Genomic DNA, 13,344 nt, shown 5'->3' with positions numbered 1-13,344 from the left:
CTGGATTAATTGCCGACAGGTGCTCTAAGGCACGAGTAACCCTTGAGTCTGGAAGGGCAGCTGGATTTTCCCACTGCCCCTGATTGCTTTTTGGGGTTGTCAAAGGCTTTTCTATGGGAGCCTCCCGTCAGACAAGCCATTCCCAGAACGCATGCAGCCAAGTGAACTACGTGGCCAGAGAAGAGGAAGCGACATCTGACTTGTTAAGAATCTCAGTTGATCTCGACTTTCATCTTCCTCCTTCACGTGGACTCTTGTATCTTGGCAGCTGTTAAGCTCCTTCTGGATAATGAACTGTCCCAGACCTAAAGGAGGCAGCCAGCTGTTACCAATGGCGTCCATTTTTATTCTTATAACTACTTAGGACATTTTTTTGGGGGGGAAGGCTAAAAACATGCTTAACTGCGGCTAATGTCTTTATCATCTCTATGAATGAAGCAACTGTTTTCCATCCAACAGAGATAGTTGCCCCTTATGTTCTGACTTGGCACTACCATAATACAATAACGATATGGATGATTATTTTGAGGGCTCAAACGCTGCAGTTATTTTTTGGAGGCTTTTATATCCTTCCTTGGCAGGAAAGAAATAGCTACTACCTTGGTCAGAATATGATATACCCTAAAATGAGAGTTCCTTGTTTAGAGAAAAGCCAAACACACGATAGGCTTTACTAGAGAATATTTGCCTAAGATTTCTGTATTAAATGTTTACTGTGATTTTTTTCTATTTTTCAGTTCAGATATCTTTTAAAAATCATTGCTTGCTTTATCGCTAACACTCCTGTTTTCATTTTCTGCTTCTGATTACACTCTTAATTTTTGTAGAAGACTGATTTTGTTGGGGGAATATATTGCTTGTATTTGGCTTGGTGTCATGGAATTAATGGACCCTACTTGGATTCGGGACAACCTGGGTTTAGTTACTGCCTCTGACGCATGCTAGCCATGAGGAAATCAACTGAGCCTCTCAGTGCTCCATTCAATGCTCCAGGACTATAGGTTGCAGATGAATTGTTAACATTATTGGTAGAGGGAATTTCCCCAGTGTGAGTTCCCCACACCAGAAATCACAGGTTTGTAATTTTTTAATGATATTTTTAATGATAATTTTAATGATATTTTTCTCACAAATGTTTTTCTTCTTTTTTTCTCTTGAAGAAAAGGCAGATAAATATTTCTTTGAGAGCAAACAAGCTTTTCAAAGGTTCTACTTCTCTTTAGGAACCTAATCTCTTAAATCAGTGGAAATAACCGAATTATTCATTGTTTAGTATTTGCTTCCCTCCCCCCCCCCCATCTTTTCAATTTTGCTGCTTTAGCAGAACTCCATTCATCCAAAATTGTTGAGGAAGATAGTATTCTGATTAATCAGATATATGTATAAAGGGATCATTAACCTCTGCATCATTCATGTCTTACTACTTTTCAAAGAATTAGAGTCAGTAAAAATACATGACAGTAAAAGAATTTGTCGAGTTTAACCTTTGATGATTCAAGAAGTTTTTGATAGGAACATTGATACAGATAGAGAAGAAGAAGGGACCGTAGAGGCCATCAAATTTAACCTCTCATTTTATAGATGAGGAAATTTAGACATGGGAAGAATTAAAAAAAAAAATCTTGCCCAGATCACATAGCGAGTCCATGTCTGAGGTGGGATTTGAACAAACAATAACAAATCAATGCTATCCACTGTGCCACACTGCCTGATTACTTGACTTGAAAGGTCCCAAGCTAATTATTACGTTAGCAAGAAATGTTTATCAGTTCAATGGACATTTCTGGTTGAGAAAATTCTGATTCAACTGGTTTTTAAAAAATGTATACTTATACTCTGCTTCTGGTACAATCACTATGCCTTCCCCTTTGTCTTCCTTGGTTCAAACCATCTCAACGCAGAGTCATTTATTTAATTTAGCTGTTTCATGACTAGCTTACACCTGACCTAAATTGAGCTTGGCCAGGTTAGGTAGCAGCTAATGCTAACACCGGATACCAATTCCCATGTTTCAGGATGAAACAAGGGAATCAAGTCATGTCCAACAACACAGGTCAGGAAAGGACCTTTCTGCCTTTTTGCTCCATGCAAAATTTCTGAAAAATAGCTAATCTCTCACGGCATTCAGAATACCTCATGTGAAATCAATAGTATACTGTGGAAGAACATTGGCTCACTCCTTCATGAGTCAAAATATTTTCTATGGAGAATTCTCTGAATGGTAGTGTTTGAATGTTTTTACAGTGGTATTTTAACTATAGTGATATTCATATATCACAGAACTTAGCACAATGCTAGGCACATAACAGACATTCAGTAAATGCTCATATAAGCCTACCACAGAATCTTGTACGTACTAAGTACTCAAGTATTACTGTTTATTTCTTCCTGTATATTGACCATCATTGATTTCCTTTAAGTACTGAGATGCTTTGTCATTTGGTGCATACATATTAAGTGTTGATATTAATTCATTGTTTATGTGACCTTTAAGCAGAATGTAGTTTACCTGTTTCTCTTTTTTTAATCAAATCTATTTTTAGTATTGGCTTGTCTGAGGTCATGATTGCTATCCATAATTTTTGATTGTACTTATCTGAAGCATAATAGATTTTTGTTTAACTATTTGAATTTTTCTCTTTCAAATAGGTTTCTTATTTAAAAAAAAACCATTGAATTTTCCTTTGTAATTCATTTTGCTACCTTCCTCAAATTTTATGGGTGAGTTTATACCATTCACTTTTTGATTATCAATTAGATATTTCCTTCCATCCTATCCTTTTATGCTCTTCCCCTCCCCCCAATTTCCTCCTATCTTCCTCTTTACAATGAAGAATATGATATTATTGAGAAAGAGATGGAGTATGTCCAACACTAATGATCTATATTTTATGTAATCTGCTTTAATTTTACTGCTTCTCTTTATTTCCCCTTGCCTATTCTCTAGTCACAGGTTCTAAATATTTCTTTGATTCCTTTTATTACCCACTATGACCCACCTTATCACCCATTTTGGAATAATCACTCCCTCCATCTATTCTCCTTCTTAATCCCCCTCTTTTTTCTCCCTGCCCCATTTGATTCCCTATGGAATTTAATTTATTTGTACACCAAACTCTTTTGTGTATATATGTATATGTAAGTATTCAATGTTCTTTTATCTGATTCATGAAAGAGAGGTTCATGTGTACCCCACTTTCCCAGCCCTTCCTCCATTTTTGAATAGCTTTCTACATCCTGATTATGTGAAATAATAAGTTCTACCACTTTCCTCCAGCTTTATTTCCTTGTATAATTCCTTTTTCCTTCCCTTTTCATTTTTCTTTCAAGGTCATCAAAATGTGATCAGACTTTTCCAACTTACTGTGTCTTATTCCCTTTATGACTCTTGAAGCCATTAGGATTCTAGGGAGATGTTTCTTTTCCCCCTTTAGAATGTAAACACTTCATCATCATAGAGTCTCTTTTGCTTGTCTAAATATATTTGCCTTTCTATATTTCTCTGGACTCCTCTATTTGCATCGTATAGTATGTGCTCAGCTTTGGTCTTTTCATTAGTAATTTCGGAAGTCCTCTCGTAAAAAGTACATTTTCTCCCTGTAACATCATACTCAACTTTTCTGATCAAGTGTGATTCTTGGTTGTAAGTCTTTATCTTTTGCCTTCTCAAATATCATATTCTAAACTTTCCTTTCCTTTATTTTGTTAGGTTCCAGGTCTTGATTGATCCTGATTGTGGCTCTTTGGCATTTGAATTCTTTATTTAGCTACTTCCAATATTTCTTTGACCTGTAATCACTGACTTTTTGTTATGATGTTCCTAGGAATTTTTATTTTGGAGTTTCTTTTAAGAGCTGCCTGGTAGGTTCTTTCTATTTTTACTTTGACCTCTGGTTCTAAGAAGTCTGAATAGTTGTCATTCATGGTTTCTTGTGAGAACTCCTCGATAATATGGTGGACTTAGAGACTAGGATGAGACCTCTTGATTGGTGACTTGAGTAGAGTGCCACCTGGCAAACAAGTCAGATATTAGATTTCCCCACTGGATAATTAATAAAATCTCAAACTACCTTTCTATGAGTTTAAGGAAGGCAGTATAATGATCTGATTTGGGCTGCTTATATATACTTCAGTGTTCCAAGTATCACATGGTATACAGACATACAAATTCATAGATATCACATTTATATTCCTCATATTTTTCATTCTTCATGTGCTTCATTATACTGGCATACCATAGCCTTTTCATCATTTTCCAGCTGTTGTATCTTTATTTTGTTTCCAGACTTCTTCTATTATTTACAAAGCAGATATAAATATCTTCCACCATATAGATTCCCTCCCTGCCCCCACCTCCCTCCCATAATTACTTCATGGGAATAAATTCCCAATAATATGATTCTTGGATCAAAATACGTGGTCAGTTTTAGTATTCTTATTGTCTGTTGCTGCATTACTCTCCAGAAATATTTTGCCAATTTACAAAATGACCAATAACATATGAGCACGGGTGTATCTACAGCACGGTGCAACCCATGTGCCATATATGCCTATAATTCTATGAGTATACCTAGTCTCCTCACAGATTGAGCAAAACTGAATCTTGTTTTTTTAATCTGTTTATTTTTTGCCATTTAATGGGTGTTAGTTGGTATCTTATAGGTTCATAGAATCATAGATTTAGAGCTAGAAGGGACCTTACAGAACATTGAACCAAAGCCCCTAATTTTACAGATGAATAAACTGAGGCTGAAAGAGGTCCATAGTAAATATCTGAGGGAGAACTTGAATTAAGGTCTTCTAGATCAGAGGTGTCACCATTCACTCTGGGAAAATTTCCAAGTACTTGAATCAGAATAAAATGTAATTGGAAAATCTTTAACAAAATAAAAATATATAGCACTACATGGATACTGTTCCTTTGTGGTATCCTAAGTCAGTGTGCTGCCTATAGGGGTCAATTTCTATTTATTTGACATAATTGGTCCAAATCAATGGTGTCAGCCTCAAATAAAACCAGGTCATAAATCATACATAAGGATTCCTGCAGCCACATATGAACTTAGAAAATAATGTGTTTCATTGTATTTTTATTGATTTTATTACATATCTCCCAATTACATTTTAACTTGGTTTGGGTTATTCTTGGGAATGTTCCCCAGTAGGCCAAGTGTTTGACATGTCTCTTCCAGGCTCCAGCATGCTATTTACTATACCACCTAGCTGCTGTTTTAATCTCTATTTTTTCAAATTACAGGTTCCATTTTTCAAGCGTTTTCTATTTGTGTTCTTTTTTTATGAATGGTTTGTTCATATTATTTTGACTGTTTTTTCACAGGGCCTGGGTACTGCCCTTATACATTTGTTTAGTCTCCTGGAAATTCTGAATAACAGGCCCTGGCCTGATGTTTCAGCATGAAAATATTTTGATATCAATAAATTGATAGAGACTCTCAGGGGCTAGGAAGGAGCCTTCTTGTATACTCTTTTTTTTTTTCCTTTTTGAGTCAAGCAGGGTTAAGTGACTTGCTCAGGGTCACGCAGCTAGTAAGTGTCTAATTTGAACTCAGGCTTCTTATATACTCTTCAGGCTGTTGGCTCTATCCAGGGCCAAAGCTTCTCATTTCTTTCCTACTCCCTGCTGCCCAAATTAACAGTCCAGTAGGAGGCTCTTTTCCTTTTTCCTAAGGAGTCTTCTCCTTCTGTCTTCATTCTACCCCATAGGGTGGGTCTAGGGCTAATGCTATGGTGTTCCAGCAGGTTGTGGGATAGGGAAGGAAGGAAGGGGACTCCTTTCCCAAACAATCTGGGAGACTGATTAACTGTCTCCAAGTTAAAAACCAGGCGCATTCTAGACTGGCTTTGGTTTATAGTTCTACATTGTGAATATGATGCCTGGAAGAAGGAGGGAGCCTATTTATTTAATCAGCAGGAAACTTGGATGATTAGTTCTCCCCAAAATGTATAGTTGTTTCTTCAGTGGCTATCTTCCCACTCAAGTCTGGAGAGATGTTCCCTTTCTTACCTTGGGGGCTTGAACAAATTAGAAATCTGACTGGTCTCTTTGGGAGGATATTACTTCAAGACAATTGGTTCTAATAAGCCACAATTAGGCAGCAGGATAAGTAGTATTTTGGAGTAATTAGCACTTAAAGTTATTTTCTGGCATATGCCTATTACAATTTTAAATAAAGTAATGGTCCAGTAGCTGGTTTCAGGCAGGGCCTCATGAAGTTTTCTCGCTTGATTAGGTCATCACGGTCTGATCCTCAACTTTGTAGTTTCAAAATAGTTATTTTTATTAGTTCACCCTGAAGTGATCAGGTGATGGGAAGCTGATTTATATTACCTAAATCTCACTTGTACTGAAGACCTACTATAATGCCTTAAGGTGGTGGGAGTGACCCTAGAGTCATAAAGGCTGATCTGATGCACAAGCTCTGGCAGGTCTTACCACGGTGGAAGGACTATAGATTCACAGATGGGTATGTCTGTCTTTCAAAAGCTACTCTAATTATATTTGGAGAGGCTTATCACCCAAAGGTTATTGATAATTTGGTTTTGGCTGCAGAAACTCATGAAACTGAGATCAAGAAATCCTGAGTTCAAAATTTGACCACAGACACTTACTAGCTGTATGACCATGCACAAGTCACTTAATCTCTGTTTACCTGTTGTGAGGATCAAATGAGCTGATATTTGGAAAGTGCTTAGTGTGGGTGCCTGGCACATATTAGGCACTGTATAAATGTTTATTCCTTTCCCCTTCCCCTCCACTAAAGGTGTGAAGAGGTTGAGGTGTGCCATGTGTGGGAATGCCCACACTGGTAAGATCACAGATTTTCTAAAATTTTTTAATGAAATAATCAAATTTTTAAAAAATTACTTTATAAAACAGAAAGAGCTACTGATTTCCTGTTCTTGATGGGAAATCTGTGATGGAGAGTCAGATGATGGCTCAACAGAAGAAATAGTTTTCTAACAATTACTGAGGCAATAGGTTCTTTATCACTGAAGGTCTTCAAGTGGAACCTAGTACCTAGTACTGAACACAACATGCCAGAGAAAGTCTAGACATTTTAGAATAACTTCCAGTGGACACATCTCAGTTTATCAGTTACTCTTAAAATCTATCAGAGGCTTCTGGTTAAAACTGTTGACCAGAATAAACCTGAGACTACTTGGTTACTATTCTTGAGTTGAGTGTATGATAGGGTGGAGAGAATGTTTGGTCAGAATTCAATTTAAGTCAACAAACTTTTATTAAGTCCCTACTGTATACAAGGCAATACACAAATGTAATAGTCATTCAATCAAGAATTGGATTGACTGACTTTCATGGGGAGAGGAGTAATCCACTAAAGGTTTTGGGCATTTTAGTTCTTCCTCATTCAGGAATGAATGTATCCTTGGTTTGGAAATGCAACACAGAGATTTTTACACTGCAGGATTTCTCTGGAAAGAGAGAGGTATGCTTGGAGAGAGTGAACTGAAGTAGACAGAACAGTGACAGCAGCAGATGGAGGATGTTTTGCAGGAGAATGATTCTAAGACTTGTAGCAGCTAGTGGCTTTTCTTTCCGTGGCTTGCTTCTTAGCTTATCCAGAGGATTCACCAGGGAGTGACTGAACTGTATCTCCTGAGAGAAACTTCTGGAAAATGGTGAATTTCACTCTACTCTTTCCCCCTTCTATTTTATTGCTGCATGCAGTGGCTGGTGTGGTCTGTTACAAATACTTCTGCTTTTCAGCATTTTGCTTATTGGTTATTTGTAAAATGATATTTTTCTAGATAAACATAATTTTAATTGTGATCTGAATTGGTGTTTTTGCTATTAAGGATGAGATAAGATAAGAAGATGAAATAAACCTGTGAAAAATTGACTACACTAGAGTTCAACTGGCTAGAATCCCTCCTTTCCAGCCTGGGAGTCAAAAGATTACTGGGGGCTCAGAATGAATTATATTAGTAGTCTATATTTTTATGATTTCTAACTTTGCTGATGGAAGAAGTGACAGAGAACTGGGAACCTTGCTCTAGACTCAAATCCTCATGAAGCAATGTCTTTATATCTTAGCCAACAGGTTTCTCTAGAAAAAGGGCCTTCATGGTTTCTCCACTCCTACCCACCACCACTGGAGAGAGGAGAGATGAAATGGAAGAGGTAACTTATCCCAATGGGTGGAGAGAGAGATGGTCCAGGAGAATCGGGAATCAAGAAAGATGCTCCCTAACCAAATTGACATCCACTGTAACATCTGCTGGATTTCACTAGACTTAGGGCTATAAAAACAAAAATAGAAAATAATCACTAGACTCAAGTTCTGGCTCAGCCCTTTACTAGCTATGTGACTGTATTTACTTATTAATTCATTATTTATTTATTATGTTATTAATTTATTATTAATACTAGCTATTTAACTGTATTGCTATCAGTTTCTTCCTCTTTAGGTTCTTTATCACTGGAAGTCTTCAAGTGGATGTTAGTACCTAGTACTGAGTACAACATACCAGAGAAAGTCTAGACATTTTAGAGTAGCTTCCATGGAAATGGAAAATCACTCCAGTATCTCTGCCAAGAAAACTTCAAATTGGGTTGTGGAGAGTTGGATATGACTGAAAAAAATTGACAACAACAGTATGCCAGGCAATGTGCTAAGAGATTTACAAATATTATATCATTTAGTCCTAAAACAACACTGGGAGATAGGTGCTATTATTATCCCCCATTTTAAAGTTGAGGAAACTGAAGGAGTGTAAGACAGATAAACACTAGCACACAGGAGGTGGATAGTATAGGTTCACTCTTGACCTGGTGGGACAGCAAGGCAGCTTTGGAGGGATTAATAATCTTACTTTATTCTAGTCTAGTCTTCTCAAAGGGAGTTGCTGAAAACAGGAGCACCAACTCCTACAGCATTCCTTAATCACCCTTCTCACAGGGGCTGGAGAGAAACAGGGGGCAGCTACCGTTACATTCCATCACAATCATATACCACAACTTGCTCAGACACTTTCCAACTGATGAAGATTCTTCACTTTTCAGTTCTTAGCTACCACAAAGAGAGCTGCTACAAATATTTGTGTACAAATAGGTTCATTCCCCTTCTCCCCTTTTATTGATCTCTTTGGAATATAGACCTAGCAGTGGTATTATTGGATCAAAGGGTATGCACAGTTTTATAGGCCTTTGGGCATAGTTCCAAATTGCTCTCCAGAATGGTCGGGCCAGTTCACAACTCCACCAACAATGTATTAGTGTCCCAGCTTTCCCACATTTCCTCCAACATTTGTCATTTTCCTTTTTTTGTCATATTAGCCAATCTGATAGGTATGAGATGGTAATCAAAGGTACTTTAATTTGCATTTCTCTAATCAACAGTGATTTAGAGCAATTTTTAAAATAATATTTTAGATAACTTTGATTTCTTTGTCTGAAAACTACCTATTCGTATCCTTTGACCATTTATCAGTTGGGGAATGACTTGTATTATTATAAATTTGACTCAGTTCTCTATATATTTGAGAAATGAGGACTTTATCAGAGATACTTACTGTAAATTTTTTCCCCAGTTTTTTACTTTCCTTCTAATTTTGATTGCATTGGTTTTGTTTGTGTAAAATTTTAAATTTTATATAGTCAGAATTATCCTTTTTATATTTCATAATGTTCTCTATATCTGATTTGGTGTTAAATTCTTCCTTTATCCATAGATCTGACAGGTAAACTATTTCATGCTCTCATAATTTGCTTGTGGTATCACCTTTTATGTCTAAAGCATGTACCCATTTTGATCTTATATTGGTATATGATGTGAAATATTGGTCTATACCTAGTTTCTGCCATACTGTTTTCCAGTTTTCCCAGCAGTTTTTGTTAAATAGTGAATTTTTGTCCCCAAAGCTTAGATTTTTGGGTTTATCAAACACTAAATTACCATGGTAATTTACTACAATGTATTGTATACCTAACCTATTTCACTCATCCACCACTCTGTTTCTAACTTAACCAGTACCAGATTATTTGGATAATGTCTGCTTTATAATATAGTTTCAGATCTCGTACAGCTAAGCTACCTTTCTTCATATTGTTTTCATTGATTCTCATGATATTTCTGAACTTTTGTTCTTCTAGTTGATTTTCTAATTATTTTTTTCTAGCTCTATAAAATAGTTTTTGGTAGTTTGATTGGTATGAAATTGAATAAATAGATTAATTTAGGCAGGATTGTAATTTTTATTATATTGGCTCAGCCTACCCATGAACAATTAGTATTTTCTGGGTTGTTTAGATCTGACTTTATTTGTGTAAAAAGCGTTTGGTAATTGTGCTCATATAGTTCCTGAATTTGTCTTGGCAGGTAGACTCCCAAGTATTTTCTGCTGTCTACAGTTATTTTAAATAGAATTTCTCATTCCATTTCTTGCTGCTGGGCTTTATTTATAAAATATGAAAATGCTGATGATTTGTGTGGGTTTATTTTGTATCCTGCAACTTTACCAAAGTTGTTAATTATTTCAGCTAGGTTTTTAATTGATTCACTAGGATTCTCTAAGTATACCATCATGTCATCTGCAAAGAGTGGTAGTATTTAGATTTCTCAAGGTGCTGAAGGCCCCCACTTTGGAGACCACTCTCTATAGGGTGGTTTATATGTAGTGTCCCTGCTGATCCCTCTAGTGGCAATTATCTTGTTGCAAAATTCCTTCAAGGTTGCATTTTTCAGGTTGCATCTCCTTTAAGAAAATTGCCCAAAGCCTTAGTCAGAGATTCTTTACCTGGAGTTCATAGACCCTCAAGGGATCCATGGATAAATTTCAGGAGGTCTGTGAATTAATTTTTTAATACTTTGATAACTACATTTGAATATATCTCATTTCCTTTGTATTCATATGCATTTTATGCATTTAGAAATATTCTGGCAACGGGTCCATAGGCTTCACCAGACTACCCAATATTTCCATGACCTTCTAAAAAGGTTAAGGACCCCATTTATAGAGGTAGAGGAAGGAGACATGACAGTATGCTTCTTCACTTCTCTAGGAAATAGTATGGAGTAGTGGAAAGAGTTTTGGCTCTCCTGAAGTCAACAGTTCAAATTTCACCTCTGACATTACCTGTGTGATCTTCAGCAAATTCCTTAACCTCCCTAGGCCTCAATTTCCTTACCTGAAAAATGAAGTGTTGTAGTGCCAATGTGAGATTCACAGCACCTATGGCAGCCATAAATATGCCGGTGCTATTCTGAATCGTGAAATACGACAGACTCTCCAGGTGAAAGACAGAACCAAAACATTTATTCAGACACCAGAAAGCCAAACCTCAAAACCAGAAAGCCAAATCCATCATAGTAACAAAGAAATTCATCATAGTAATGAAGAAGTCTATATACATTATCAGGCCTTCCCAAAAAACAAACACTCATAAGCCTAACGATCTGCCTTTCTCTCCCTCTCAGTTCTGACTGCTCTCTGACCAGTTTCCTCTCAGCTCTGCTCCAGGTTTGCCTCTTTCTGTTTCACCCCATCTTGCTCCACCCATTCAGCAAGCTCCTCCCACCGCATGAGGTCACATGGACCTATTAATGAATGGGAAAAATCTTCCTGTTTAAATTACCCTTACAGGTGTGTGGATTACATGGCTGCTAAGGTTAATTCCAGCTCTAAATCTGTAATCCTGTGGTACTTCTATACCTGGAGCAAAGCCCAGGTTTACTAACATTTGCATTTGCTTTCCCTTGACTCTTCTGGTTTCTGGATATAGAATTCTTCACTTCCTCGTAGGAGGAGCCCAGTTGAAGTAGGACTTGGCAATAGCCTTAAATTAATCTTAATACAGCCTTCATGTAGGACACAGTTATTAAAAAATCAGTCAGCAATAGAACTGAATAACTATAAGGATATTATACAAGCTAAAGTATGAGTTAATTATATACCTAAAAGCCCTCAGAATAGGTATTTTTAAGACTTATTTTTTTTAGAGGAACACCATCTAAGGAGGTACACAGAAAAAGAGAGATGAATGACACATTGAAAGGAGCGTCAGAAGACTTGGATCCCAATCCTGATTCTACTTTCTAGTTGCCTGTCAAGTTTCTTCCCATTGTGAGCCTCAGTTCCCTTATCTAAAAAATAAAGGGGCTAAAAATAAAGTGGGCTAGATGACCCACTGGATGCCTTCCAGATCTAACATTCATTAATAACTTTGGAGAGAATTGTTCTGATAGAATGATGAGGTGGAAGCTAAATTGTAAAGGGTTAAGAAGAGAATGAGAGAAGAGAAAATGGAGGCACCTGTTGTAGATGGCCTTTTCAAGGCATTTAGCTACAAAGGGCAGAAGAGGTATAAGATGACAGTAAGGATGAAAGGGTCAAGTGAAGGCATTTTTTCAGGATACGGACATGAATATGTTTGGAGGCAGTAGGAAATTAACTAGTAGAGGGAGAGGCTGAAAATAAGTGAAAGTGAGGATGACAGAATGGGCAGTCTGTTGGAGGAGACCAAATGGAATGGATTCACTTGAACAAGTGGAGGGGTTAACTTTGGTAAGGAGTAAGATCACTTCATCATGTGAGACAGGAATGAAGGAGGAGAGAGTGACAGAAGGCACGTAAGTAACAGGAGTTGAGGAAAAGGAGAGAAGAAGGAGTTCATGGTAAATGGACTCATTTTTTTTTTTCTGTACAATATAAGGCAAGATTCTGGGGGACTTGAGGGGAAGGGAAACTCATTGAAGGTCAGAAAATAAGAGGATGTAACCAAATTCTTCTGCAGTTGTTGAAGACATCCGTTTAAGCTAGGATAGCTAGGTTGAGTTCACCATTTGAACAAAGGTGCAACTGTCTCTTATCCAAGGACAACAGTTTCCACTGTTACTTTACTCAGTCCTTACAGAGTTTATCATATTTTATTTCTCCTTCAGTGGTAAATCCAGGTCCAACATTCTTTTCACTATCTTCATTCTCTTATGCAAAGATTGGGGGGAGTGAAAGTGATAGTTCCAGTTAGAGTAGGGATCCTTAACCTGGAATTCATTATAGGTTTGGGGGGGAGCGATCTGTGAATTTGGATGGGAAAAATGACATCTTCATTTCAATAAAACTGGTTTCCTTTGTAATCTTACGTATTTTCTCTTATTCATTTAGAAACATTGTTCTGAGAAGGGGTCCATAGGCTTCACCAGGCCCGTGACACATACAGGATCCCTAAGAATCCCTGCTTTAAGACAGTGCCCTTCGACTATAACATGAAACCTTCATCTCAGTATGGCATATAGCTTTAGAGTGAAAGAAGTTATGCAGTAATTTAAGTTAGATGCGACCTAAAAATGAATCATCTGAAAG

At 37.1% G+C, this 13,344-nt stretch overlaps 1 long non-coding RNA gene across 1 annotated transcript in view; it reads left to right on the top strand.

Annotated features, from left to right (window-relative positions):
- Nucleotides 1–855: 855 nt before the first annotated feature.
- Nucleotides 856–13,344, top strand: part of LOC140501546 (uncharacterized) — a 37,417-nt gene continuing 24,928 nt past the window's right edge. Inside the window, exon 1 of the long non-coding RNA XR_011966227.1 lies at nucleotides 856–1,075. This is a non-coding gene — a long non-coding RNA (uncharacterized lncRNA). The remainder of the gene's footprint in view (nucleotides 1,076–13,344) is intronic.

This window comes from Notamacropus eugenii, chromosome 1 (assembly GCF_028372415.1).
Source record: "Notamacropus eugenii isolate mMacEug1 chromosome 1, mMacEug1.pri_v2, whole genome shotgun sequence".
NCBI classification, from domain to species: Eukaryota; Metazoa; Chordata; class Mammalia; order Diprotodontia; family Macropodidae; genus Notamacropus; species Notamacropus eugenii.
The sequence above is the reverse complement of the archived record's forward strand: the minus strand, read 5'-3'. Positions and strand labels throughout refer to the sequence as shown.